The sequence below is a fragment of the Colobus angolensis genome, unplaced genomic scaffold (assembly GCF_000951035.1).
Source record: "Colobus angolensis palliatus isolate OR3802 unplaced genomic scaffold, Cang.pa_1.0 Scaffold87, whole genome shotgun sequence".
NCBI classification, from domain to species: domain Eukaryota; kingdom Metazoa; phylum Chordata; class Mammalia; order Primates; family Cercopithecidae; genus Colobus; species Colobus angolensis.
The window spans coordinates 4,825,786-4,852,009 of record NW_012122598.1 but is presented as its reverse complement, the minus strand read 5'-3'; the positions used below and the strand labels follow the sequence as shown (position 1 = coordinate 4,852,009).

Here is a 26,224-nt window from a genome sequence, read left to right as displayed (position 1 = left end):
TCTGGGTTCCTGTGTATTAGACAAGGAAGCCTTTCCCCCCCCTCCGCCCCCACTCCCAGTCTTCCTTTCCCTTCCAGCAGGGAGTACCCTCTCCATAAGACCATTACATTTGGACAATCAAGGTGCACAATTTTAAGTGACTACAGCCATGCACCTTGGACATTAATGTGCATAACTGCACATGGCCCATCCCATCTGAATAAGGTCCTACTCTCAGACGCCTTTTGCAGTACAGCAGGGGTGCTAAATCACCAGGGCCCTTTTTCCTGGCCTGTTATGTGTGATTATATTTGTCCCGGTTTCTGTGTAATAGATACGAAAGCCTCCCCTGCCACACCCCACCTCCAATCTTCGTTTCCCTTCCAGCAGGGAGTGTCCACTCCATATACCCTTACATTTGGACAATCAAGGTGCACAATTGTAAGTGACCACAGGCACGCACCTTGGACACTAATGTGCGTAACTGCACATGGCCCATCCCATCTGAATAAGGTCCTACTCTCAGATCCTTTTCGCAGTACAGCAGGGGTGCTGATCACCAGGGCCCCTTTTCCTGGCCTGTTATGTGTGTGATTATATTTCTTCCAGTTCCTGTGTAATAGACATGGAAACCTCCCCTGCCACACTCCACCCCCAATCTTCCTTTACCTTCCGGCAGGGAATGCCTGCTCCATAAGACCTTTACATTTGGACAATCAAGGTGCACAATTGTAAGTGACCACAACCATGCACCTTGGACATAAATATGTATAACTGCACATGGCCCATCCCATCTGAATAAGGTCCTACTCTCAGACCCCTTTTGCAGTACAGTAGGGGTGCTGATAACCAAGGTCCCTTTTCCTGGCCTGTTAACATACGTGATTATATTTGTCTGGGTTCCAGTGTATAAGACATGGAAGCCTCCCCTGCCCCCCCCCCATGTTTTCCTTCTGGCAGGGAGTGCCTGCTTCATAAGAACCTTACATTTGGACAGTCAAGGTGCACAATTGTAAGTGACCACAGCCATGCACCTTGGACAATAACGTGTGTAACTGCACACGGCCTATCTCATCTGAATAAGGTCCTACTCTCAGACCCCTTTTGCAGTACAGCAGGGGTGCTGATAACCAAGGCCCATTTTCTTGGCCTGTTATGTATGTGATTATATTTGTCCGGGTTTCTGTGTACTAGACAAGGAAGCCTCCTCTGCCCCACCCTACCTACCTGTAATCTTCCTTTTCCTACCAGCAGGGAGTGCTCACTCCATAAGACCCTTACATTTGGACAATCAAGGTGCACAATTGTAGGTGACCACAACCATGCATCTTGGAAATTGACGTGCATAACTGCACACGGCTTATCCTATTTGAATACGGTCCTACTCTCAGACCCCCTTTGCAGTATAGCTGGGGTGCTGATCACTAAGGCCTCTTTTCTTGGCTTGTCTGTATTCTTGTGTACTAGCTAAGGACACCTTCTCATGGACTCCCTTTGCTTTTCAAGAAGGAGTACCTACTACTTTAAGATTCTTATATTTGTCCAAAGTACATGGTTTTAATGGACCACAACAGTGTCCCTTGGACGTTAATGTATATAATCACCACATGGTGATTAAACAATTAGATTAAACACCTAATTAAACAAGGTCCTACCCTCTCACCCTCCATTTGCAGTATACCAGGGTTGTTGACCCCTAAGTCCCGTTTTCCTGGCTTATTGACATGCATAATTGCATTTATGTGGGTTCTTGTGCCCTAGACAAGGATGCCCCACTTCTTTTCAATAGTGGGTGCCCACTCCTTATGATCTTTACATTTGAACAGTTAATAGGAATAATTGCAGTTGTCCACAACCGTATCACTTCTAGGACCATTGCAGCTCTTTTGCATTACTGTGGGATATAATGCTTGCCTGCAAGGCCCCTTCTGGTGGACTATCAACATACATAATTGAAATTTTCTTTTGTCTTTGTCAGTAGATTAAAGTCATACCCCATCACCTTTCCTTTGTAGTACAGCAGGGTGTCCTGATCAACCAAAGTCCTGTTATTTTGGACTGTTAATATGCGCAATTACATTTGCTCCTGGTCTGTGCACTAGATAAGGATCCTGCCTACTGTCTTAGCGTTTTTAGCAGGTAGTGCCCACTACTCAAGACTCTTTCACTTGGAACGTTCATGTGCACAAACACAATTCTCTAAGCATGTTCCTGTACCACCTTTGCTTTAGAGCAGGGGGCTGATAATCACTTAGTGCCCCTTCTCTTGGACTTAATATGCATTAATGCAATTGTCCACCTCTTCTTTTAGACTAAGACTTGATCTCCACATACTCCCCTTGCATCAGGGGCATATTATGAATGAACCCTTTTCTTTTAATATTAATGTCACAATTTTATTTGTGGACCTGTGTAGTAGAAAAAGACTCTATGTTCCTTCTACTACCCTTTGGATTGCTGCTGAAAAGTGCTAACTACTCATAATCTCAGCTCTTGGACAATTAATATGCATTAATAACAGTTATCAAGGGCATTGATCATTAGATAAGACTCCTGCCTCCTCGTGCATACATCAGGGGTACTGACCCACTAAGGCCCCTTGGACTGTTAATGTGAATATTTGCAATTATACATGTCTCCTTCTGTTAGAGTGGGATATTATGCCTTAGTATCCCCTTTGCATTACTGCAGGGGCTGCCAACTACTCAAAACTTTTCCTGGGACTGTTAATAGGCACAATGGCAGTTATCAATGGTTTTTTCCCTCACTGATCTTGTTAAGCAAGCACTGCACCCCACTCTTAGTTTCCCATGGCGTAATAAAGTATAAGCATTGGAATATTCCATGCACTTGTCCATCAAACAGTGGACCATACTCCCACCCCTTCTGCATTGCACCAGTGTGTAAAATCACAGGTAGCCATGGTGTCATGCTTTATGTACGAAGTCTTCCCTCTCTGCCCCTTGTGTGCCCTTGGCCCCTTTTTACAGACTATTGCTCACAATCTTAGGTATCCATATATCCAGATATTAGATAAGATTGTGCTCTCTTCCTCCTCCCTTCCCCCTGCCATGCCCCGTTTGCCTCTTTGCTGGGTAATGTTGACTGGACAAGGCCCTTTCTCTTGGATTTAAAAAATACTCAGTTGCACTTTCCTTGGTCCCATCCATTATACATGAACCCCTCTACTTCCGTTTGCATTGCTTCTGAGTATGCTGACTACCCAAAGCCCCTTCTGTGTTATTAATGAACACAGTACTGATTGTCCCATTTTTCAGCCCATCAGTCCAAGATCTCCCTACCACTTTGGTGTGTTTGTGCGGTGTTGACTATGAAAAGCAGGCCTGAACTAGGTGGATAAGCCTTCATTCATTTTCTTTCATTTATTAATGATCCCAGTTTCAATTATTGTCAGATTCTAGGGACAAGAACCATTCTTGCCCACCTCTGTTACTGCTTTACTGTGCGAAATACTCAAGGCAAGTCAGACCCAGGGAGCTGGATTGCCATCCTTTATTTTGTGTTTCCAGTAGACACTATCAAATTGTCTCCCCAGGAAGGAAGGTTGGCACTTTCTCTGCATTCTTCTTTCCAGAGCAGATCGCCTGGTTAAGAATCTCTTGTTGTTCCCTTCGTATATTGTTATTGTAAAGTGCCAAATGCCAGGATATAGTCAGAAAAATTGCTGTTATTATTATTTAAAAAAAATTTTTAAGAAAGACATCTGGATTGTAGACTGGACTCAGTAACCTGGTCATTATTTTTTGCAGCCAAAAAATCCATTTATACTATGTACCTGATGACCAGTGTCTCATTTTAACTGAGGGTGGTGGGTCTGTGGATAGAACACTGACTCTTGCTACTTTAATATTATCAAAGGCGTTCTAGAGTGGAACTCTTAAGACCAGTATCTTTGTGTGGGCTTTACCAGGATTCATTTTTAGAAAAACTACCTAAATTTTATAATCCTTAAATTTCTTCATCTGGAGCACCTGCCCCTACTTATTTCAAGAAGATTGCAGTAAAACGATTAAATGAGGGAACATATGCAGAGGTGCTTTTAAAAAGCATATGCCACCTTTTTTTATTAATTTGTCCATCATATAAAATGAAGCATTTAATTATACTAATAATTTGAAGTAGTTCGAAGTACCACACTGAGGTGAGGACTTAAAAATGATAAGACCAGTTCCCTATTTTATAAGAAAAATAAGCCAAAATTAAATATTCTTTTGGATATAAATTTCAACAGTGAGATAGCTGCCTAGTGGAAATGAATAATATCCTAGCCACTAGTGTACAGGGTGTTTTGTGGCAAAGGAGTATGTAACATGGAACTGCTCAAGCAAATAACTAGTCATCACAACAGCAGTTCTTTGTAATAACTGAAAAAGAATATTGTTTCTCTGAGAAGGATGTCAAAAGATCGGCCCAGCTCAGGGAGCAGTTTGCCTACTAGCTCCTCGGACAGCTGTAAGAAGAGTCTCTGGCTCTTTAGAATACTGTAAGTACTACTTTGTAGCTATTAAGTAATCTTTTTCCTATTCTATTTTCTTTCTCTTAGATGCCACCTATAGAAAAGTCAGAGGGTCCAGTAAGTTTCTTTCCTTCTTCCCACCTCATCTGCAATATATATAAATATATATATAGATAGATAGATAGATTCATACATACATAAATACATATATGTGAGTTAACCAGCAGAACTGTAGAATTAATATTGTGGACCCAGCTCTATGCTAGGTTACATTGATAACCTGGGTGGGAATGATATCATCCTATATAATTCCATTCCTGAGATGGTTTTATTGTTGAGGAGCTAATACAAGCACATTTGAAATAACTTTAGAAAATAATAATAAAGTGTTGTTTTGTGTGAATCATAAGTAGTAGTTTTACTTTAAGCAAAGATAGGATTAATATTGCAGCCATCTGGATAGTCCAGTTGGTTTATTTTTATTTCATTTGCTTTTTACCTTTGGAGCCGTGGAAAGAGATGAAAGGGATAGGGCATAGCCATTGTGTTTGGCTTTTTGCCAAGGTTGGCAAATTAGTGATTGTTAAATCTCATAAGCTTGAGTATTTTAAAGTTCAGAGTTTGAAGGTATGAATCTAATACTTCGGCTCTTTCCACAATTTTACTGCATTTCTGCCCAAGAACACATAACCATGGATAATGCATATCATAAATACTTTTTTAGTTTGGAATCTTTTTGCCAAGAGCGTAGTGGAGAAGTGAAGTCAAAACCTTGACCTTCCTTGCCTACTTTATGCTGTAGTTTGTATACCCTCTTTCCTCCCAGCTTTTGTAAAGCTAAAAGCAGCTTAGCCTCCTTAATGTTTTCCAACTGAAAAAATATTGTTTAACATAACATTTGAAACTTTTTTTCTGGTGCACATTCATGCATCGCAGCAGGAGCAATGAGAACCATATAAATGAACTGGCTTCACTTATAGCCCATTTTAATTCACATCCATATTTCCTCATGGCTTGTTTCCATGCCCCCCACCCCCACTCCAGATGCTTAACAACATTGTCTGGCTGACTGGGGGTAATATACATCATGGTCTTGAGCCTTCTTGGAAACATGGTCTGTGCCATTGTTTCTCAAACTCAAGTAATGCTTCATGATGAAACACCTAAGGAACAGAATTTTCTGAGATCCTAAAAAAATGTGTTTTGAGGAACACTGACTTAACAAAGGTATTTGAAATAGAAATATGTTTTACAATTTCACGTTGTCTTTGTCAAAGATGTGTTTTATATAATTTATGTAGAACTTGGGGATCCATTAGAATATATCCACAAATCCCCAGGGTTATCACCCCAATTTGAGAAATACTGGTCTATGCTTATGAAATCTTGGATTGCTAATTAAATTGTCATTTGTTGTCGACATACAATTATAATTATTATTGGAATTTGTTTTAAAGGAATGAATTTAGAGGTGATTCTGTACCTTAACTCAAGAGGAAGGATGGCTTGCTTTTAAGTGGATTGATTCTGCTAGATAGCATCCAAAGGTGAATCTTGAAGCTGTATTTAAATTCATTGCTTGAAATAATTTCTACCCTTAAGAAAAATCTCCAGCAATTGTAAAAAGGGATGCTCTGGAAATGTGGGCATCTTCAAAATAGAGATAATTATTGTGTTAATTCAACAAATATTATTGTTCCAGGTACTGGAACAAATAGCAAAACCAAAGACAGGATTTATATCAAGGAATGTGCTTTCTTACGGAGGATGCAGAAGGAAATCATTATGGTGTTGGGCAGAAACGCTTAGACTTTAGTCCTGGCTCTGACTTTGGTTCAAATCACCATCAGTCTGACCATCTCGAGACTCCTAGTGAAATAAGATAGGGGCTTAAATCAAATACCTAAATCCCTGACATTTTGTGATTTGGAAAATTTTCAAAAGTCTAATAAAAGAAACTTTTTTTTGGCATTTCTCTAAATGATTATTGTTATTTCTTTTCTGACTTTTCCCTTTATAAAACCTTAATATGTAGGATTGGGGGAAGTTTACCATTTTCTCATATCCTCTTTCAGCTTTATCTTTCTGTAACTTCCATTTCTCTAGCCACCTCCCTAAATTACAGATGACTATGAGACCCAGGGCTGCTGTGATTAGGCATTCATAATTTCTTTTCAGGGTGTTTGTGCCCTGATTATCAAATGTAGAGCTTGGAGGGAGTTCGTGTCTTAAAGTAATGAATTAAGAGTTGACCTTTGGCGGCCGGGCGCGGTGGCTCAAGCCTGTAATCCCAGCACTTTGGGAGGCCGAGGCTGGCGGATCATGAGGTCAGGAGATCGAGACCATCCTGGCTAACACGGTGAAACCCCGTTTCTACTAAAAAATACAAAAAACTAGCCGGGCGAGGTAGCGGGCGCCTGTAGTCCCAGCTACTCCGGAGGCTGAGGCAGGAGAATGGCAAGCTCCGGGAAGTGGAGCTTGCAGTGAGCTGAGATCTGGCCACTGCACTCCAGCCTGGGCGGCAGAGCGAGACTCCGTCTCAAAAAAAAAAAAAAAAAGTTGACCTTTGTTGACTGCTAACATATTCTTATATGTGAAAGCATCCTGGAAAAATGTGTTACCAGTTTAAAGAAAAACTAATGATTATATCTGAACTGAGCTAATGCCTCTTCTGTTCCCCCAAACCTTATAAGTTTGGATGGCAAAGAGTAACGATATGTCTAGTTAAACAGAGCTAATGCCTTCCTCTGCCTTGTCTTAAAGACTGGATTGGGAGAAAATTGATATTCTCACTATCATATGTTGGGCTGTAGGCAAGTAGCATTTTACACAGGTTTCCTTCAAAATCCAACTGAAGTTGGAGCTCATGTATTTAAGACATAGCTGGCCTGCTGAATTTAACAAGTTAAACTTCAATGGCCATGTGCAGTTATATATCACTATATATATGTGTATTAGACTGTTGAGTTGGATATGTTTTTGTTGGTGACTTAGGCTTTATTTGATAGCTCTTCCTTGACCTTTTCAAAGTGAGTACTGATACATGGAACTTGGGCTCCTTTTGCATGTTATACAAATGAGTTTGGTAAAGAAGCCTCTCCTTTCCTGTTTTGATGTTTGTATTGGAAATAACTTTTGATTTTTTTTTCATGTTAGGATGAGAGACTGAAACAAAATATAAATTTGACCGGTGCTAGACTTCTTAAATTGTGGGTAGACTTAAAGTATTATTTTCCTTAACCAGTTAGAATGCTATTCTTCTAGTGTCCCCGGAAACATGAGAGGTAGACCCAAGTAATACCCTCTTATTACATAATCTAATCAAGTGTATATAAGGATTTAAAAATAGGAATGTGACTGGAACATCACTGTACTTTACCAGGTCCCATTATAAAATTATCTGTGTTACTTTACCCATAGCTTTGAAAACTATTTGCACATACTATAAAACTGTTTTATAGTATGCTGTTAGTGTGATTGGCATTGAACAGTGATGGGATATAATCACTCTACAATCTATATATCATTAAAGTTTTCCAGCCTTATAGATCTCCCTTGACTGAAAATTAGCTACTAACTCACTGACTTACTTTTTACAGCAGATTGACTAGGTCTTTCCAGGAAATCTGTTGATGTACAAGAACAAAGTTTAATTGCTAGTGTTTTTTAAAAAATAACTTTTTGATATTATGGATACCTGGTATTTGGGCCTTGTATGTTTTAACATCAAAATTACCTATTATAAATACATATAAACAGAAAAGAAAGAGAGTAAGTCTTTAGGTCAGATCTGCAAACAATGATGGTACCTACTGTAGCAAAATCTGGAACATAGACTTACCAGTTCTCAGGTTCCATTTTGCTTGCTTTTTAAAAACTATCTTATAAGTCTTCCGTATCTGATTGGGAGATTTTTTAGAAAAAAATAACCTTTTAATGTTAGAACAGTGTAGAGATTTACAGAATGATTCTGAAGATAGAGCTTTTGTGTACTTCACACCCAGTTTTTCCCAATGTTAACGTTTTAAACTAGTTTGGTACATTTATCACAACAAACCAATATTGATACATTATTATTAACTAAAGTCCATATTTTATTCAGATTTCCTTAGTTTTTCCTTAATGTTCTTTTTGTGTTCCAGGATTCCACTGAAGATACCATGCTGCATGTGTCCTTAGTAGTCATGTCTCCTTAGGCTCGTCTTGGTAATGACAGTTTCTCAGACTCTTTGTTTTTGATGAACTTCACAGTTTTGAGGACTAATGGTCCAGTGTTCTATAGAATGTCTTTCTATTGGAATTTGTCTGATGTTCTTCTCATGACTAGATTGGGTTTATGAGTGTTTAGGAGGAAGACCACAAAGGTAGAGTGCCATTCTTATCATTTATCAAGAGTACATGCTATCAACATGACTTATCACTGTTTATGTTATCCTTAATCACCTGTCTGAGGTACTATTAGTCAGATTTCTCCAGCATAAAATTAGTCTTTATTTCTCCATTTCCATACTGTACTGTTCACATAGAAAGTCACTATGTGCAGCTGGTACTAAGGAATGGGAAATTATCTTCCACTTTGTTGAGGGCAGAGTATTTACATAAATTATTTGGAATTCTTTTGCATGGGATGTCTTTTCTTCACAATGCATTGTGTTTATTCAGTCGTTTATATTAGTATGATCTCAGGGATATTTTATACTTTGGGTTATAATACAGTATTACTTTATTCTGTTGTTCAAATTGTTCCAGCTTTGGCCATTGGGAGTTCTTTCAGTTGGCTTTGATGTAACCCCATGAATGTGGGTTTTTTGTTTGAGCACTTTCTTATTTTTGGCACGACAAGATGCTTCGGGCTCATTTGCATATCTCCTGCCTGGACCTAGAATGATATATTTCTCCAAGGAGCCTTGATACTTTTTATTGGAGAGTAATATTAGAAATCAAGAAGTGAGTGCTAGGTGCACTCATCGCTACTGGAGTGTCATTCCTTCAAGACCTTTTCAGTTGACAAGAGCAAGGAGATACATGTTTGCATTCTAACTTGTGTATATGCACATATCTATAAATATATATAACCATCTGTACCTATATTAAACTAAATGTGTTTATACTTACATCTCCAACTCTAATCATTGCCACATGGGTCATTATAGTCTCACCTCCTTGCTTGTCTGTTACCTCCCATTTCTACAGTGAGAAACCTGGCTTGGTTGGGAAATTTTTCTGTTAATATTAGGGTAGTGAGTGTTTGACATTTGCTTCTATGGTTAAGTTTAGGGAGAGTTTAGCTGTAGGGTATTCTTGAAACTAGAAATGACCCTTCTGCCCTAAATGTTTCTGCCAATTTTGAAACGTAAAATAGGTTGCAGAAACAAACTTTATCTTAAGAACCAGAATTTACTTCAATCCACATTTTGACATTGATTTTCAGATTAAATTATTCTGATATCGCCAGGTAAGCTGTTCCTTGGGTATGCATTTCTGCATTTCTTCTTTCAGTTTTTTTCTAAGAGCTAAAGGACCCTGAGAACACTGGAGGTGAGAAAGGAGGGGAAAGGCATGTTCACATGTGGATAGGAAAGGTTCATTTACTGACCTCCAGCTAGCCTTCCAAAGTGCCTATTTAAGACCCAAGGAGTAGATGTCTTCCTTGGCAATTGTAACCCAAATGTAATTTTTAACCTTTCAATTTGAGTCAAGAAAGTTGGTGTGCTGTTACAAAAACTGCCCTGATTAACAGCATTGCCATGTGCCTCGCATATTAATCAGCAATTTAAAATAACACAAAATTGTGTTGAGTATAATGTTAATATTTTATATTAGATATTAGTTTGAGACAGTGTTTCTCAAGTCTGTATAATAAGTTTGATAGTACGGAGGTTTTCTCTCAAGAAAAGAATTATTCAGTGTGCACCTACATAATCTACCACTTAGATTCTACAGTTACTATTTTGCTATATTTGATTAAACTTTTTCTGTAGAAGAAAAATATTATTATGTACTCTTTAGGTTTATGGGAATAATTGTTAAGTTAAAGTGTATGAACAAACCTGGGATGAAATCTGTTTGTCTACATCTATAATTACAACTATAAAACATAGCAGATGTACAAATTAGTAGTTAATAGATAACTAAAATGCAAATATGGTACTACTATTATAGTATTATAGTTTCCTTTGAGTGGTGTGTCTGTACTATCACATGCTGTGTTGATGCACTTCACCAAACTGCGGTTTTCAAACTGCTTTAAATCCTGCTGTTATAGCACATAGCAATGCTATTTGGCTTTCATTTGGCACAAAACACATTTATATATTGTTTGCTTCTGTTCTTTTCTATTATCCCCAGGCAGCAAAACTAGAACATTTGCCGCTAATCTGGCAATGTGGTCCTATATTATGAGGTAGTCATATAGCTGATCTAGACTATCCTTACAGTGAAATGAGAGTATTGTAAAAGTTTTGTAGAAAGCTCCCATACATCCTGAGAATCCATGCACAAACCCCAGAGTTAAAAGAACTTTGAATTGAGGGAAGACATGGGTTTAAGTATCACTTGGCCACCTACTATTTGTGTAACATTGAGGTAGCTTCATCTTCTGGGTTCCCAGTTTCCTTAGAGAATGAAAATGTTGAATTATGTTAATTTAAAAAAAAAATTTTTTTTTGAGATGGAGTTTCGCTCTTTTGCCCAGGCTGGAGTAAAGTGGCACAATCTCGACTCACTGCAACCTCCTTTCCCCAGGATCAAGCAATTCTTCTGCCTCAGCCTCCCAAGTAGCTGGGATTACAGGCACCCGCCACCATGCCCAGCTAATGTTTGTATTTTTGGTAGAGACGAGGTTTCCCCGTGTTGGCCAGGCTGGTCTCGAACTTCTGACCTCAGGTGATCCACTCACCTTGGCCTCCCAAAGTGCTAGAATTACAGGCATGAGCCACTGCGCCTGGCCTATGTGATTATTAATATCACTTCTATCTGTGACAATTCTGTCTGATGCTGGAGTATTTGAACCAGATGGCTGCCTATGCCACTTGGCTATTCTCTCCATAATACTTTGATATTTCGTTGGTCTGCAATATGACAGATTCTCAAAATTCTTGTCTGTGAATATTGAACCCTAGTGAAATGTATGGTTCTGTATCAGTTCCAAAATGTAACCACTTTCTCTAGCCTTAGATTCCCAGTTCCAAAATGTAACCATTTTCTCTAGCCTTAGATTCCTGTTAAGGGAAAGGGAATGCTCCTTGAGTATGTCATCACCATAGTGACAGGCAAAACTAGAGGGCTTTGATGCTAAAGCAAGATACTCCATAAATATGGTTAAGAAGACTTGGGGAGACTGGAATAGTTGTTTCCTTTTAGATGCCAGTGTATAAATGAATTTGAGCTAGGGTCCATTGATTTAAAATTTCTTTAGGTCAATTTGCTTGCACATGGAGTGCACTTTTACTCTCATTAATGGAGTTTCAGGAAGCAGTAGAGTAAATGCATAAACATGTATGAACCGCCACGTTTAACTGGAAGCCTGCATTTGGAAGTGAAGTATCTAATCTTAGATTAAATTAGGATGGGGAAGGATGTTGGCAAGAGATTTTGAAGCTTGTTCTGCTCATATTGAGAACATCATAGAACAGTTTGGCCTTTTTAAAGCTAGAGAATAGAGTTGAATAAGTGATCTTCCATACGTTCCTGTTTGACATGGACATAAAAGTTTCGTCATGATACAATAATCCCTGATCAGGAATCTGGAAGCCTGTATTCATTTAAGGTCCTCGGGTTTAACATACTGGGTGCTTTTCACACCGTACCATACCATGCAAAATGCTTTCAAGGCTGCAAATTTGGCTTAGATCTGCTTTAGTGAGCTCCTGTGCTACAGTAAAGGTAGATAGCCAATTATTAAAAACAATCAAGACAATTGCACTTCTAAGCAGTAGTAGCAATGGCCACACTACCTTGAATCTTGAAGTATTTTCAGCAACAGGATGACCATTAGCCACAAATTTAGCATCAGCCCTTAAGGTCAGTATTGGTTTGACCCATATTTTCATGTAGTTCTTTTTCTTCACTTGTCTAATCCTCCCGTGATACCGCCAGGGCTTGTTATTAGAGGACTTTAGGGAGACCAAACAGGCTAGAAAGTAGAGACAGGAAATGCCTATGTCTAATGCTTCAGTTAATACTTCCTAGGTTTTTTTCGTTGGGGTTTTTGTAACTCTGTTGGTATCCTACTGGTGCTTTGGTAGCCTACTGAATCCTGTCTTTCTTCTCAAGGACATTCTGAGCATGTGAGACCCGAGGACTGCAAACAGCTGCAAGAGGCTTCAAATTCAGCATATCGTTCCTTTTGAGAATCTGGCCAAGCTCCAGCAAATCTACTTGGATGGGTTGCCAGCCACCTGGAGAAAAAGGTAATTGGGGGAATTTATTGTTGTAGGGCTTCTGTCTTTGGCTTTAACTTCCTACAACTCTCGTTTTTAAAGCAGAACACAGCTGGGCATGGTGGCTCCTGCTTTTAATCCCAGGGTTTTGGGAGGCTGAGGTGGGGGGGGGAGATCACTTTAGGCCAGGAGTTCAAGACCCATGTCTCTACAATAAAATAAAATAAAATTAGTCGGGCATGGTGGTGAGTGCCTGTAGTCCTACCTACTCTGGAGGCTGAGACAGCAGGATTGCTTGAGCCCAGAAGTTCAAGGCTGTGGTGAGCCATGATTAGCCACTGCACTCCAGCCTAGGTGGCAGAGCAGGACCCAGTCTCTTAAAAAGAAAGAAAAGCAGAACATGAGCAAGTTTTCATTAATTCCTATACTTTTTCTTTTGCATATACACATACATTGTAACTTTTCATGAGTTTGGCCTGTTTCATTTACCCCTCAGAGCTGGGCTCCAGCGAGGTCTGTAAGGGCAAGCATACTTGATCCCCATTTCATAAATAAAGAATGAGAGATGCAAAGCAATAAGTTATTTCCTTTCTCACCACATAGTTAGCAAGAGAGGTACAATGAACTTAACACCTTTTGAGTAGTGGGCTTTTAAATTATTCCCACTTTCCTTTGGCAGATGGGTATTAAGTTCTCAGGATTTGTTTACAAAAAGGACCAACTTCATCTGTGTTAGCTCAGTTTTGGTAGGCCTAATTCCATTATCACTGCCATTTTCTTGTTTTAAGAAATTGAAAGTTTCTTAGCTTGAAAAACAATTGAAATCGTTAAAAAGTAGAATAGGAGAGCCCTGGGGGGTGGCCTGTGTAAGGAATTTACTGAATCCCTAGTCTTCTGTACCTGGTTTTTCCTTCTGCATAGATTTGCTTAACTGTTTCTGTGGTGTTTTTTTTTGGGGGGGGAGGGGGATACAGTTTCGCTCTTGTTGCCCAGGCTGGAGTGCAATGGTGCAATCTTGGCTCACTGCAACCTCCGTCTCCCGAGTTCAAGCTATTCTCCTGCCTCAGCCTCCCGAGTAGCTGGAATTACAGGCATGCGTGACCATGCCAAGCTAATTTTGTATTTTTAGCAGAGACGGGGTTTCTCCATGTTGGTCAGGCTGGTCTTGAACTCCCGACCTCAGGTGATTCACCCGCCTCCCAAAGTGCTGGAATTACAGGAGTGAGCCACTGCGCCTGACCAGCTGTTGTTATAACTGGAGTTCTGTATGCTTGTGACCATTCTTGGTTTCTCTGAATATCCTAGAACTTTGGTGGCTCCCTATTTTACAGGTTGTTGAAGAAATGTTACCATGTGGATTGAGTAGAAAACAGTTCTCTTTATCTTGGCAATATTATGGCATGGCACTACTTAAAGTACAAATTAAAAGAGGGGAATGCTACAAAACTAGCTGACAGGCACTTTGATTGAGGTGGATTGCTCAGTTCTTAAAATAGCGCTTTATAAAAGAAGCCAGAGGCATTGTGGAGGAGAATTCTTACAGAATTCCTAGGGTTAGACCACATTGGACCTTTTCTGTCTGGCTTCATGGCTCTCTTGGTTGAGAAAGCATTAGCTTCTCCTTCCATTAGTTTCAACCTCTTGATTTCTTGATCCCTCTACTATATTTTGTGCTGAGAACACAAGGGCATTAACAACCCACATTCTAGAGGATCGCTCATTAATAAAGACTGGAGAATAAAATGCAGCATGGGGATATTGGCAATTATTCAGTTCTAAATTTCTCTTGGAAATGAGGGAAACCATACAGAATAGAGCTGGGACAAATAGGACAATTTTTTTTTTTGTTAGGTTGGTAGCCAGAATATAACAGCTCCGCACAACTGTAAATGTCCACTCTTCAATCCACATGAAGAAAAGGGTAAACATGGTTGAACTTAACCACTAGTTGCCCATTAGGAGAGACTTTCCCAGTGTACTCCATTTCAATACTTTTTCTTTTATCTCTTTTTCAGATCTTCCTCAGAAGAACAGGCTTGTTGCTTTACAGTGTTAGTGATCCATTCCCTTTGACGATCCCTAGGTGGAGATGGGGCATGAGGATCCTCCAGGGGAAAAGCTCACTACCACTGGGCAACAACCCTAGGTCAGGAGGTTCTGTCAGGATACTTTCCTGGTCCCAGATAGGAAGATAAAGTCTCAAAAACAACCACCACACGTCAAGGTGCGTAAGCTGTCCCTAAAAGCATAATAAGTAGTCTTAATTTTGATTTTGTTTTCCAGTATACGTTGTACTTAGCGTTTCACTGAGGTCGTATTTATCATTATTCTGCGTATGATTTGGTAAAAACAGCTTCCTAATTTACCTGGGAAGCAACTGGGTGTGAGATTGGTTAAATTGATGATGTAAAGAGGGTAGCAGGTTGCATGTGTTCGGGTGTTTAGAGTGGGACTATAACGCGTGGCAGAGGCTTACAGCTAAATTGTTCTTTCTTTTAGGAGAACATGGACAACTGCCACATCAGTGACACTGATCACATGGGCAAATCATTCTGTTCCATCTGGTCCCCAAAGTCTCTCTTAAAGCCTTACAGAAGAACTTTGCCAATCATTTACATACTTCGGGATGGCTTGGCATGCCATGGGATATAATAGGACAAGTGAGAGGTGTGTCCTTTTATGCTATGGTTGCTGATTGATGGAAGCTGCATAAATACAAATGGACTAAAAATGGCACAAAGTTATCTGTCATCAGGCAGGAGCTAAAGAACCAGGACCCTACATTCTCTAGGTCAGTGTTGGGAGAGGCTGATTAGCGAGTGAGGATTGGCAGATAAAGGTGACCATTCAGTGCAATAAATTCTGATCATATAGGCTTTGCCCAGCATTCTTCATAAATAGTGGGTACCTATAAATTTCATGAAATATTTTCATGGGTAAGAACTCTTAAAATGTTATAATTGACTAGAAAGCTCTGTAGATTTAGAAATAGAGAAAGTTACTAACAGAAATTGTTAGAAAGCCTAGGAACTAGAAAGCTAAGTTGAGAGTTATCTAGGAAGATCTATCTATTGTACTCAGAATCTTTAGATAAATTCTCCTAGGGCCAGTAGCCTATGTAAATTTTCTTTTTCTTTTTTTTGTTTTTTTTGTTTTGGTATTTTAGCTGCAATGTTAAACAACCTATGTAAATTTTCTTATTGTGAGAATATTTGCCTTCCAGAGTGACTCACCTTTATCTCAAAGAGCAGTATTATGAGTTTTGGAGATGCTGCTCTGTGGCTGTGTTTTGTTAGTCCTGAGCCAAGAGACTTAAATAAAGCAAATTTGAGGTGGTCCTAAAACATTGAAGTGAGCCTTAAACATTGGAAATACCTTATGTTTTTTCCTTTCATATCTATTATTTTTGTGATCTCAGTCATTAATCATTTAAAGGGACTCTTTCCTAGCTGATTGGCACTTAAAACAGGATCGTAGTTTTTTTTTTTGAGATGGAGTTTTGCTCTTGTTGCCCAGCCTGGAGTGCAATGGCGCAATCTCAGCTCACTGCAACCTCTGCCTCCCGGGTTCAAGCGATTCTCCTGCCTCAGCCTCCTAAGTAGCTGGGATTACAGGCATGCACCACCACACCTGGCTAATTTTGTATTTTTAGTAGAGACAGTGTTACTCCATGTTGGTCAGGCTGGTCTCAAACTCCTGACCTCAGGTGATCTGCCCACCTCAACCTCCCAAAGTGCTGGGATTATAGGTGTGAGCCACCGCGCCTGGCAGTTCTAGTCTTTAACCAAGGTATAAGGCTATGACTGGTGGTGGTGTCTCTAGTGACTCATCAAGTGATATTTGGCAAGACATTTTCCCATTTATGCCAGTTTCCTATTCTGTTGAATGAGGAAATTTTCTCTCTAAAGACCTAAAAGTTTTGACTTTGTAGGTTTCAAAGTTCTGTGGAAACATTTTCTATTGCTTATTAATTTGAATCTTACATAACTCTAGCACAGTACTCAATACTTATGGCATTTACATGGTTTATCTCATGTGTTTTTATAGCTCTTCGTTGTTCCTATCTGCCAAATCACTACACTTCCTACAAGCAGTGCAGAGAGCTGAGTCCTCAGCAGGTCCAAGAAATTTGAACACATTGAAGGACGTCAGCCTTCCTACCTGAAGATCAACATGCTTGGCACTCTAGCACTTTAGGATAGCTGAATGAAGTAAGTTGTTGGTGTTGCAGTCCTGTGAGGATCACTTCAGAACTATTAATAACAGCTGTTTTTTGGGAGCTGGTGTTGGCTGTGGTGTGTTGGTCTGATGTGAAGTGGGGCTAAATGTGAGATGGAAAGATGACCTGTCTTCCATATTACTAAGTTCACTGAAGCAACTCAAAGACATTATGGTCTTCTTACCAGTTGTATGACAGAAGAATCTAGCCTTTGCTTGTGTGTTCTGTGTCTTCACTGTATACATCCTCTGTCATTCTTAGAGCCTTAAACATTGAGAAGCTTAAAACACCATTTCTGCTTTCTGCTGAAAGGGTAACCCTTTCTCATCTCCATTTGTGAGAGACTCTATCGTCAGTTAAGATTAGTGTAAAAAGAAAACTAAACTCTGAAGTAGCCATTATAAAAGTGTGAGAATGAAGTCAGTTTTCCAAAGAGTTGGGGAAAGGTGATGCTAAAGGAGGGGATTGAGCAAGTCTTATCAAAGAGCCCTTTATGAAAATATTTAGTCATCTGTGACATCCCATTTGGCTCTTCCAGAAATCCTAGTGAATAATTGTAACAGAATGTTAAGAGGCACACATTGTGTGTTTTAAATCCTCTGCTACTCGTTAGGTATATGACCTTTGGCAACTTAAAGTCTCTGATTAGACTTGGCCTGTTTGTGAGGGTTAAATGACATCATGTATGTAAAGTGCTCACCTATTGCAGTGCCTGGCACATGGCAAGTAAAAGGAAGCCAAGAAGACTCATAAGTTCACTTCCCACAATATAAGTGACCACTAGCACTATCAGGTAGCTGGCAGAGTTGGCATGCTTTGGTTCTATATAAGAAATCCCTAAGGTAAAAGTTTGTAAATAGAAGAGCATCTGTGTTGGTGTTGGTGGTTGTTATAATTATTATTATTGTAGTAGTGTAAATAGTATTGGTAGTAACAATAGTTTAATATAATTACTAATGACACTTTTTGATTTTTTTTATCTTTCTGTGATGCTTTTCATGCCGCTTCTGCCCCTCGCTGTATCTTGTCTCTTCTGCTACTTACTTTCTCTGAATGTCTGCCTTTGCTTATCTCTTGCACTCAAGTGTGTATTTCTTAGTCTCTTTCTTCCTTATCTTTGCTCTTTGTTCTCTATCTAAAGTGTGTCTTACCCATTTCCATCTTTCTCTTGCTAATTTCTTTCATGTGTGCCTTTGCCTCATTTTCTCTTTTTGTTCACAAGACTGGTCTGTGCTTTGTCTTAGACATATCTCTCATTTTTCCTCTTGCTGCTGTTTCTCTTTGCTCTCCTAGATGTGGCTCTTCTTTCACGCTTTATTTCACGTCTCCTTTTTGGGTCACATGTGTGTGCTTTTTGTCCTTCTCTTGTCCTGTCTACCTCTCCTTTCTCTGCGTACCTCTCTTTTCTCTTTGTGAACTGTGATTATTTGTTACCCCTTCCCCTTCTTGTTCGTTTTAAATTTCACCTTTTTTTCTGAGTCTGGCCTCCTTTCTGCTGTTTCTACTTTTTATCTCACATTTCTCATTTCTACATTTCCTTTCTGCCTCTCTTGGGCTATTTTCTCTCTTTTTCCTCCCCTGCGTGCCTCAGCATCTCTTGCTGTTTGTGATTTTCTATTGCAGTATTAATCTCTGTTGGCTTGTGTTTCTTCTCTGCTTCTTCCCTTTCTACTCACCTTTGAGTATTTCAGCCTCTTCATGAATCTATCTCCCTCTCTTTGATTTCATGTAATCTTCTCTCCTTAAGTATTTCTTTGCATATGTGGGCATGTGTACGTGTGTGTGTGTCATGTGTGGCAGAGGGGCTTCCTAACCCCTGCCTGATAGGTGCAGAACGTCGGCTATCAGAATGAGCATTGTGGAGCGGTTACTTATGCCGGGCTGCCATGTGAGATGATCCAAGACCAAAACAAGGCCCTAGAGTCCAGACTGCAGTAAAACCCAATACTCAAGTAGGACAGAAGGTGGAAGGCTCATATGGATAAAAGTCCCAAAGTAGAAGACAGATGGTTTGAGACTTGAGACCCGAGGACTAAGATGGAAAGCCCATGTTCCAAGATAGATAGAAGCCTCAGGCCTGAAACGAACAAAAGCCTCAAGAGCCAAGAAAACAGAGGGTGGTCTGAATTGGACAGAAGGCCTGAGTTGGATGGAAGTCTCAAGTCTTGAGTTCGAAGTCTTAAGACCTGGGACAGGACACATGGAAGGCCTAAGAACTGAGACTTGTGACACAAGGCCAAAGACCTAAGATTAGCCCGGGGTTGTAGTTGGAAGACCTACAACCCAAGGATGGAAGGCCTCTGTCACAAAGCCTACCTATATGGATAGAGGACCCAAGGGAAGCAGATATCTCAAGACTAAAGGCTGGAATCTGGAGGTCCATGACCCAGAACCCAGGAAGGATGGAAGCTTGAAGACCTGGGGAAATCCCAAGATGAGAACCCTAAACCCCACCTCTTTTCTATTGTTTATACTTCTTACTCTTACATATTTCCAGTTCTCCTGTTTCTCTTTAAGCCTGATTCTTTTGAGATGAACTTTTTGATGTTGCCAGTTACCTTAAAGGAACATATCTTTAGATTGACAGTATTATGCCTGGGCCAGTCTTGAGCCAGCTTTAAATCACAGCTTTTACCTATTTGTTAGGCTTTAGTGTTTTGTAAACTTCTGTTTCTATTCACATCTACTCCACTTGAGAGAGACACCAGAATCCAGTCAGTATCTAATGTGGATTTTGTTATTCCCCTCAGGAGCAAACATTCATATAGGTGATACTGTATTTCAGTCCCCTCTTTTAACCCCAGAATCCCTAGGCTGAGAAGATAAAATGGTCAGGTTGTTGGGGAAAAAAAGTGCCAGGCCCTCTAGAGAAAAATGTGAAGAGATGCTCCAGGCCAGTGAGAAGAATTAGACAAGAAATACACAGATGTGCCAGACTTCTGAGAAGCATCTGCCAGCAACAGCTTCCTTCTTTGAGCTTAGGTGAGCAGGATTCTGGGGTTTGGGATTTCTAGTGATGGTTATGGAAAGGATGACTGGGCCTGCGACAAAGTGAGGTCCCAAGGGGATAGCCTGAACTCCCTGCTCATAGTAGTGGCCAAATAATTTGGTGGACTGTGCCAACCCTACTCCTGGGTTTAATACCCGTCTCTAGGCTTAAAGACGAGAGAACCTGGGACTATTGAGCACATTTAATACTTTCCTTGATTTTTTTCCTTCCTGTTTATGTGGGAAGTTGATTTAAATGACTGATAATGTATATGAAAGCACTGTAAAATGTAAGAGAAAAACCAAGCTGTGCTCCTTAATAGTGCATTGGCAATCATGCATAGTTAACATTTGAAAGTGCATAGTTAACATTTGAAACTGTAAGGGGTCAAAATCATAAATACTTTAGACTGTGGGCCATATGGTTTCTGTTACATATTTGTTTTTTAAACAACCTTTTTATAAGGTCAAAATCATTCTTAGTTTTTGAGCCAATTGGATTTGGCCTGCTGTTCATAGCTTACCACCCCCTGATGTATTATTCGTTATTCAGAGAAAATGTCTGAATACTAATAATTTCCTTTTCTGTGCCTGTCCCTGTGCTAGGCACTCAAAATGCAACGATTATTCACATGTAGGTGACCTGAAGAAAAATAGTGAATGTGCTTTGTAAACTATAAAGCACTCGTATTCTACTGTGATAAACATTGTGGATACAAAGAAAGGAGCAAGCATAAAAAAGTGCTCTTTCAAAAGGATATAGTACTATGCAGACACAGAGAATTGTTTGATAAATGAATAAATTATATGTGTATTTGAGGCCAGTTTGTGTTTGCTGCTCTGGTAATTTTGAGTAAAAATGCAGTATTCCAGGTATCAGAAACGAAAACACATGGAAACTGCTTTTAAACTTTAAAGTATACTGAAAACATAAGGGACTCAGCTTATTGTGGTCACCTATAATGTGCCAGATACCATGCTGGGCACTAGAGATACCAAAGGGGAAAAAAATACTCTCATAGAACAAAAAATTTCAGAAAGGTGCGTATTAAAGTGCTTTATAAACTAAAGCACAATACAAATGTCAGTGGGCTACATATTTATGAATGAATGAATGAATGAATGAAATTAACTGCCTCTTACATACCAGCTATTGTTTTGGGTACTGTGAAATACAAGATTAATTCTCCTATAATAAGAGGAAAGTTTATCCTCTAGACTATTCAGATGTAATGAATGAGATATTGCTTGATTTTAAACAATCAAGACTTTACTGGTGAGGTTAAGTTAAATTACTACCGGTACATTTTCCCGGGTAACCGGGAAGGAGATAGTATAGGAAATGAAGTAATAGAAGTGAGGTCCAGACCAAAAGTCACTTAATTAAGCTTGCGAATGTGCTTTCTAAATTATAAAGCACTTGTAAATGTGAAAAATTCGATGCTTTCTGTATGAATAAAACTTTCTGTAAGATAGGTATTGTCTCTACAAAATTCTCATTGTATACTTAAACCACAATGAGAAGGGTTCTATAAGTAGTTATACAAACCAAGGGTTTAAATACCTGTTAAATGGATCAATTTTGATTGCCTACTATGTGAACTCATTGTTAAAGGCACTGAAAATTTATCATATTTCATTTACCCACAACCAAAAATAAGGCAATACCTATGTTAGCATTTTGTGAACTCTAAGGCACCATGTAAATGTAACTGTTGATTTTCTTACTTGGTGCTGAGTACTAGGTTTATACAATTGTGTGATAGTTATTGTGCAAATAAAGTAGGAAAATTTGAGTAACAATGATTAACTTTTGAATACGCATATGCAAGGGATTGGTTGTCTGAAGAATGCCACTATAGTAGTTACCTATTGTGTGCCAATCTCATTGCTAGGCATTGGGGATGCAAAGATAAACCATCTTTATTGTGTCCTGGGTAGCAGAAGAAAATAAGTGTAAAACCAATTTATAATTTCTAAACTGCCACCCATATATAAGCAGTATCTGCTGAATGATCATTGATTACTCATATCCTTAGAGATAACAGCTGGGGGCACAAACATTTATTATCATTATTGAACTTACAACAGAGACCTTTGTGTAGATTTACAAAGCCTACAGTTCTATACAAATAGGAACGAACTATTGGCTTACTGAATGGTGATTATGTTCTGATTTACAAAGCCTACAGTTCTATACAGATAGGAATGAACTATTGGCTTACTGAATGGTGATTACTTTCTGTGGGGCTCGGAACTACATGCCCTAGGATATAAAAAAAGTCATCATTATAGAGTGCTCACAGAAGGAAATGAAGTAATAGGTGTGAGATCCAGACCAAAAGTCACTTAATAAGTTTATTCAGTGATGAAAACATGGGACAAATGGACTAGTATAAGGCAGTGTACTAAGCTAAGTAGAGAGATAAAGTCCTGTCCAGAAGATATGTGCTCCCTGGCCTGATTGAAGAGATGGAAAATTTTTGCAAAAAACAAGGTGTTGTGGTCTTCCATCCAGTTTCTTAAGTACTGATGATAGAAGTGAATTAGGACCCACCTTGGCCTGGCTTACAGACAGTGAAGGAGTAAAAATAAATGCCTCAGGTTTGCTTTTTGATTCATTTGATAAACAAAGCATCTTTTATGTGGAATGTACCATTCTGGGTCCTGAGGATGAGAGAGGTGAGGGCATTAGACCACTGACAGCTGAAGATAGAAGAACATCTTTGGTTTGATTGTGTAAATAATATTTCTGTGCCTATTCTCTGCAAGGTACTATGCTTGGTAAATTAGTAAATTAAATAGGTCTGGTCCAGAAGACACACTCAATTGCCTTTGAGATTTAAAAAAAAAAAGAAAAAAGAAAGAAAAAGGCAAGTTTCTTTCAAAATGGAGACATTTTTCCTAGTTTCAGGAATCCCCCAAATCACTTGCTCATTGGCTTAGTTTGAAGCCAGGAGACTGATGAAAGGACTCAGGGTTTGTTCTTTAATTTATTAAGCAAACATTCTGCTTTTATTACAGTTACATGGTTCAAGATGAAACAACTAGTTTTAAAGGTATTTGCTCATTGGTCTGGCTTAGAGACAGGAAGACATTTGAGCAATACAAAAAATTCTTTCCCATTTACCATATTTAGTAAAAATTTATTAAAACTGAATAAAGTGCTGTTCTTAAGTGCTTGAAAGACCTAAACCAAAGTGCACTTTATCTCATTTATCTTATGGTGGAAACACAGGAACACATTCTCTAAGAGACTGTGTTTCTTTAGTTGAGAGGAAACTTCATTGAGTAGCTGTGATATGTTCGATACTAAGGAAAAACTAAACAGATCACCTTTGACATGCTCTATAGAGTGGGAATAAGAAAGGGCTTTTTATTTTTTCATTCATATGAATATTGATGAAGATGATACTAAATGCTAAATGAAATATATCTGCTCCAAAAGTCATTTATTTTGACTTGGAGATGCAACAAAAACACAATAAATGGAATGAAGTGATACTCTTCATCAAACAGAAGTGACTGTTATATCAACCATTGTGTTAAATGCTAGACAGAAAACAAAAAAGATCATGACTAAAAGACACTTGCTTATTAATTGGCTTGGAAAGTAGAATATAGGAGAAAGGTTACTGTTTATTTTTTTTTCATGTATTCATTCATTCTACAAATATATTTGGGTGCCAATAGGTACTTGGTATAAGGTTTTTGGCCCCAGAGACATGGGAAAAAAAATGCATCCCTTCCCAGAGAATGCCTAATACTTCCCTTTTGGCTTGTTTTCTTGTTAGGGGCATGGCTTAGTCCCTAAATAACATTGTGTGGTTTACTTCCTACTCCATATCTCTTCTACCACTCCGGCCACTACGATAAGCAGGGAGCTGGGTTTTGTAGTGAGCTTGAATCCTTAAGTTGCAGGAACTCTCCTTATAATAGACACTTCATTTTCCTAGCCCATCCCTCATGAAAAATGACTGAGCACTGCTGGGCAGCAGGAGGGATGATGACTGACTAATTCCCAAACCCCAGTCTCATTGGTACCAGCCTTGGGGAACCACCCATACTTGAGCCACAATTGGTTTTGAAGTGCATTTACAAGGTTTGTCTATTTTCAGTTATTTACTTTTTACGTGCTGACACATACATACACTACCTAAATAGATCTCTTTCAGAAACAATCCTCAGCTAACGCATAGCAAAATGGAGATGGAGACATGATTTCTCATGCAACAGCTTCTCAATTTATACCTTAGAAATGTTCTCCTTTTTATCAAATCTACTCAAGAGGGGCTTTTTATAGTAGAATAATATCAGTGGATGAAAACAGCTTAACATTTTACCTTGCTTAAGTTTTAAGAATAAAATAAAAATTGGAAATAATTGGCCAAAATTGAAAGGAATTTTTTTTTTTTTTAAATTTCTCTAAATGTAGGCCTGGCTGGGCTTTGACCTTTTCCATTTTAAATCACTCACAGAGGGTGGGACAGGAGGAAGAGTGAAGGAAAAGGTCAAATCTGTTTTAAGGGCAGCCTGCCTTTGTTCTGAATTGGCCTTAAGAACATTACCAGCTCCAGGTCTAAAGTGTTTAGTTTCATGCAGTTCCAATAACTGATCATTGTTGAGATGAGGACAAAATCCTTTGTCCTCACTAGTTTGCTTTATATTTTTGAAAAGTAATTATTTTTGTCCAAGTGCTTATCAACTAAACCTTGTGTTAGGTAAGAATGGAATTTATTAAGTGAATCAGTGTGACCCCTCTTGTCGTAAGATTATCTTAAAGCTGAAGCCAAAATATGCTTCAAAAGAAGAGGACTTTATTGTTCATTGTAGTTCATACATACTTTCAAAGTATCTAAACTGTAGTTTCCATGGCAAGTCAATTACATCCGTAAGTGGAGAAGGAAATAGATAAATGTCGAAGTATGATTGGTCGAGGGAGCAAGGTTGAAGATAATCTGGGGTTGAAATTTTCTAGCTTTCATTCTGTACATTTTTAGTTAGACATCAGATTTGAAATATTAATGTTTGTCTTTTAATGTGTGGTATCAGCTGGACTCAGTAACACCCCTTTCTTCAGGTGGGGGTGGGGAATGCATTATGGAAAACGGAAAGAAGAAAGTAACTAAAAGCCTTCCTTTCACAGTTTCTGGCATCACTACCACTACTGATTAAACAAGAATAAGAGAACATTTTATCATCATCTGCTTTATTCACATAAATGAAGTTGTGATGAATAAATCTGCTTTTATGCAGACACAAGGAATTAAGTGGCTTCGTCATTGCTCTTCTACCTCAGAGAATTTATCCCAAAATGCTAAGATAAATGGAAGACTCTTGAACTTGTGAACTGATGTGAAATGCAGAATTTCTTTTGAGTCTTTGCTGTTTTGAAGATTGAAAAATATTGTTCAGCATGGGTGACCACCCAAAAGTAATCTTAAGCCATCTAGATGTCACAATTGAAACAAACTGGGGAGTTGAGTTGCTATTGTAAAATAAAATATACTGCTTTGAAAACTTTGTATTTTGATGTGACAATTTCTAACTCACTGTCCCTAACCACACTAATTACCCTAAGTTCTTCATTTCTTTTTTCTTTTTTCTTTTTTGAAGATGGAGTCTCGCTTTGTTGCCCAGGCTGGAGTGCAGTGGTGCCATCTTGGCACACTGTAACCTCTGCCTCCTGGGTTCAAGCAGCTCTGCCTCAGCATCACCAGTAGCTGGGATTACAGTTCCGAGCCAATATGCCTGGCTAATTGTTGTATTTTTAGTAGAGACGGGATTTCGCCATCTTGGCCACGCTGGTCACGAATTCCTGACTTCAAGTGATCCACCTGCCTTGGCCTCCCAAAGTTCTGGGATTACAGGCGTGAGCCACTGCGCCCAATCTCGTTTCTTTCTTTTTTAAAACGACCTTAACCACCCAGTGTGGGTAAATGATTTGAAGTCTCATTTCTTACAGTGTCAGTTGTTTTGGTCAAGGCTACTGAGAAGCAGAAACCCAATAAAAAATGTGAGAAGCAAAAAAGTATTGAGGACCAAAAGTGGGAGAGGAGCAGGGTATAAATAAACTGTAAGTCTGTGGGAATTAAGCATTTATGAAAGAGTCCCAGATGCTGAGTAGGTGGAAGGATCTTCAGTGTTTCTAGAATTTGGAATGATCAAATACCCAAACAT

At 39.0% G+C, this 26,224-nt stretch overlaps 1 long non-coding RNA gene across 1 annotated transcript; it reads left to right on the top strand.

The window, feature by feature from the left end:
• The first annotated feature begins 1,226 nt into the window (after positions 1 to 1,226).
• LOC105503645 lies at positions 1,227 to 25,569 on the top strand. The gene is made up of 8 exons (XR_001000513.1): positions 1,227 to 4,483; positions 8,599 to 8,662; positions 12,731 to 12,867; positions 14,853 to 15,061; positions 16,885 to 17,048; positions 18,142 to 20,038; positions 24,001 to 24,146; positions 25,191 to 25,569. It is a non-coding gene; the product is annotated as an uncharacterized LOC105503645 (long non-coding RNA).
• The last annotated feature ends 655 nt before the right edge of the window (positions 25,570 to 26,224 follow it).